Genomic DNA, 4,292 nt, shown 5'->3' on the forward strand with positions numbered 1-4,292 from the left:
TCTAATAACCCATTGACTAGAGCATTTTAAGTACCAGCCATTAGCATACAAAGTCCAAATTTTTTTTTTAATTGGGCCAAAATCAAAAACAAAGAAGTATCATCATCCTTTCTCTACTCCTTTGAGTGACTCTTTAGTAGTGGGTGTGGAGGAAGAAGTATATTGTTTGCCTGGTCCTAACTATATCCAACATGTATACTAAAAGACTTTATTTGCATTCAAGTTGGAATTCAGTACCAGGCTCTAATTCATCCCCTCTAAAAAAAAAAAAAAAAAAAGAATTTTTTTCTTTCTTTAATGGAAACCTTGGCGCTTAGAGCTACAGCTGCTAATCAAAAGGTAGGCACTTTAAATCCCCCAGGTGCTCCTTGGAAACCCTATGGGGCAGTTCTACTCTGTCCTATAGTGTCGCTATGAATCAGAATCGACTTGACAGTAACAGGTTTTTTTTTTTTTATTAGCCCTGGGACTGCCCAGGGAGCTCTGTTCGAGTTCTGACACTCCATCTTCAGGAGCTACTAGAGTACTAGAACCTAAAACAGAAGTCCTTAACTTCTGATTCTTCTTTCCCACACACTAAAAGGTTTTATGTAGCATTTCTAATACTGAGTTTATAGGGGCATTGGTTATTCGATGGTAGAATTCTTGCCTTCCATACAGGAGATCTGGGTTCGATTCCAGCCAGTGCATCTCTTGTGCAGCCACCACCCATCTGTCAGTGGAGGCCTGAGTGCTGCAACAATGCTGAAAGTTTTCAGAGGAACCTCCAGACTAAGACAAACTACAAAGAAAGGCCTGGTGGTCTATCTGAAAATCAGCCAATAAAAACCCTACAGGTCACAACAGCCTGGTCCGATCCACAACTGACCATGGGAATGGTATGGGACCAGGCAGTATTTTGTTCTGTTGTGCATGGGGTCATCATGAGTTGGAGACGTTCTCGATGGCAGTTAACAACAACAATAGCAACAACAACACAGAGTTTACTATAAACAGTCCAAGCACCATGTAAGTCTCTCAACTCCCTGGCTCAAAGGACCAATCGACCCAAAGAACACACTAGTCACAGCTGTGAAGTTCACAAGAAAAAAGCATATTCTTTCTGTTTCAGCCTGCTGTGACACAGGTTGAAGAGGGAGAAATCAAGGAGGGAGACTTGATTAGCCTCTCTAAGTTAGCAATCTGGTCAAGGTGAGGCTGAAAAGCAGGAGACTATTAAATGCACAGCCCCAACTGAAAGCAAAAATAGGTTACATCCATTGGTTACACGGCAGCCCAGAGATGCCAACATAGTGGCATCAACCCCCCAATAATCATTTACCTAATGTAATCCACTGAGTGAATTTCTAGCTCCAACCTGCACCTCAGCTGAGTGTTATCAGTTAACAGAAAAACCAAACAAGGAAAACCACTGCAACATAAATCCTGCATCTGGATAAAAAAAAGCTTCAAACTTAGATCCTGATGGTCACATTTGTAGACCAAGAGGGGCATATTACTATCACTTGCCTAATCCTTCAACTCTAAGTTCACCCAGAGCTGGCTGCAAAAGAGGATTCCTATACTAGAACACTTTCAGAGTACTTATTATGCAATTTAGAATAGCAGCACAGAAGACAAAATCCCTTAAGGAAAAAGGTGTGCCCTCAATTGAACACCCTGCTGAATTTTCTCTTTGAGAATAGATAGGAGGTTTATCTGCCAGAAAAGACTCAGGTGCCCATTGCCTCTTCCTCTTCCACTCTCAGCAGGGTGACTTTTTACTACAACAGTCCAACAGAACCTACAAAACAGCAAGTCATAAGACTCTAGGAAAGCCCACAGAATTAAAAAGAAGCATCATTTTCTCTGCCCTTCCCCTGCTTACTCTTATTTTGCCTGCCTATTTTGAGCTCTGTCCCCACCTTTCCGACCTTGCCTGTTTTTCACTCTCCCCCTTGCTCACTAAACTTTGGCTATTACTGCTTTCACACATTGCCCCCTTCTCCACCCCTTTTTTTCCCCAGTTTCTGCACTAGCTGTTCCCAGAACCTAGATGGCACCTCCCCTTATCTTTGGATGCCTGACTCCTCCTTTTTACTTCAAACTCAGTTTAAGTGTCACCTCCTCAGAAGGGTCTTCCTTGACTGTATCCCAGACACTTTCTACCACATCACTCCTATTTTCTTCACTGTGCTTATTTATTATCTATTTCTCTGTTCCAGTCCCCACCCTCCTCCAATGTAAGCTCAATGAGAGCATGGACTTTTTGCTTGTGCTCACCTTTGTATACCCAGTGCATTTAGTAGCCAGTCAATAAATATTTAATTGAATGAATTAATTTTGGACTTTTTATTCACTGGTAAACTAGGATCCAAATCAATTAAAGGTGAGATCAGTAGTCATTCTTTTCGTTTGTATTTCTGTGAAACATCTAAACACAGTTACTTGCACAATCAAGACATTAAATATTCTGTCTCATCAGTCCTGAAAGTCCTGATAAGTAGAATGAGACTCTCTCCCCAGCTTCAACACACCTGTTATGATAATTCTCCTAGCGATATACACAAGCTCAGTTACAGAAGGGCAGGATTTATGGACAGATTTACTACTCATAGGATTTCTAAGATTTGGGCACTATCAAAGTTCTTCAGAAAACACAGTCCTAGATTAGACAGAGGATTTCCAAAGAAAATGTCAACACCAAAAGTGCAATTATCACTCTTCACTCTGAAATTCATGACAGGCTACAGGAGTGCTACTTGGTGTGTGTTTTTTTTTTTTAAACCAACAAAATATCAACAGAGACCTTCTTTCCAAACATTCTTAGCTTTCTTAATTATGACAATTTTTCACCCCTGTTATTGCGCTGTAATAGCCTTTAAGACACAACAGAGCACACTGCCTCACTTAAGACCACCTATACACAAACAATCAGATGGAAATCAGCACAAGACCAATGTGTCACTTAAGACTTGTGTGCCAGACACGCAACTGAAGAAGGAAATAAAAGAGCTATTGTCCAATTGTTGAAACAAAAAAAGTAATATGGGATTTTCTGTTCTCTGAAGTGCATCTTGAAGTGTGGGTGGAAAGCAACACAGAAATCCAGAATTAGCCCAACATCAAACAATTTTGGAAAGAGTTGACAACATGTAAATTCCTCACACATAAAGTATTTAGAGCAAGAGACCTTGATTCCTGGGCGATGATGCCATTTAGGAATCCTTTGGAACTCTAGTGTTCACAGGAAAAAATGCTCATTATAATCAGGAGCTACCAGGCTTTGAGAAGTACTCCCGATATGACACACAGCCTGTAAATGAACTATTACAAAGCTTGCAGTAAAGACCTGGGATAGAGGCTGAACACCAAATTCAAAAGAGGTAAGGCAAGGAACTAAGTGCCATTTAAAAAAAAAAACATGATTGCCACACAACCACAATGAATTAAAGTGGAAACGAGGGGTGTGAGTAGGGGAGGATAAGGGGTGAGGCGGCATGGAAAAAAAATTACATTTGTCACCCCGTCCCACTTCCTATACAGGACACAGGCAAAGCCTCGAGCCCCATTACCTCAGGCACAGATGGTTATCATTTATAGCAAAGGTGCACAGAAAGGCCTTCAGGTCTGAGCCCCTTAATTCCAGGGCTGTTAATGATTACAGAGAAAGATGGGGGTGGGGAGGGAAACGAAGGCGTAGGGAGCTGGAGATTCACCCACCAACTCTCCTGTGGGCTCCCACCTCACGGCACTTACCCGGGACACAGGACCAGAGTCTACACCCCCTCCAGGGCAGCTCCGGCCCCAGATGCCCAGGTACTGTGTTGAGGGGTGCTGGCGGTGGGAGGCAGAGACAGTAGGTAAGTTTTCTGAGCCCTGCGGCTGACACGCCACAGGCTCCCCTCACAGCCTCTTCTTCTAGAGGGACCAGCTCAGACCAGGCGCTGATTTCCACTCCCCCCTGTACACCTCCCCTTTCTCGAAGGTACCCAACCCCCGCCCCTTCATCTCTCAATTCCCCTCTTTCCTCACTTACTCCCTCCCCCCGCCAAACTCACAGCTGCTCCAGAGGTTCCTCCAGTCAGACCCTTTCTGGAAACGACGGCGGCTCGGCGGGTCCAAACCACCTACCATCCCCACTTGCGTTTCCAGGCTCCCTAACCCCGCCAGCGCCGCCACTTCATCCACGACTGCCGCCGCCTCCTTTTCATCTGCGGCCCACCGGCGGCTACCGCCCCGAAGCCCCGCCCCCTCCATCGCCTCCTGCATCATCACTTCCGGTAACCCCGCAGGCCGCCTGCTCCAGGAGG

At 44.5% G+C, this 4,292-nt stretch overlaps 1 protein-coding gene across 5 annotated transcripts in view; it reads right to left on the bottom strand.

Moving 5' to 3' along the window:
• The window catches only part of DCUN1D3 (defective in cullin neddylation 1 domain containing 3), a 47,643-nt gene extending 43,435 nt beyond the window's left edge, over positions 1–4,208 (bottom strand). For 3 of the 5 annotated variants that reach the window (XM_049904913.1, XM_049904915.1, XM_049904914.1), the window contains exon 1: positions 4,041–4,208. The gene's annotated coding sequence lies outside the window, so the exon portion shown is untranslated. Of the gene's footprint in view, positions 1–3,738; positions 3,937–4,040 lie in introns of those variants that run through there. The other 2 variants (XM_049904918.1, XM_049904917.1) reach the window with 1 other exon arrangement.
• Between the last annotated feature and the right edge of the window lie 84 nt (positions 4,209–4,292).

This window comes from Elephas maximus, chromosome 12 (assembly GCF_024166365.1).
Source record: "Elephas maximus indicus isolate mEleMax1 chromosome 12, mEleMax1 primary haplotype, whole genome shotgun sequence".
Classification (NCBI taxonomy): domain Eukaryota; kingdom Metazoa; phylum Chordata; class Mammalia; order Proboscidea; family Elephantidae; genus Elephas; species Elephas maximus.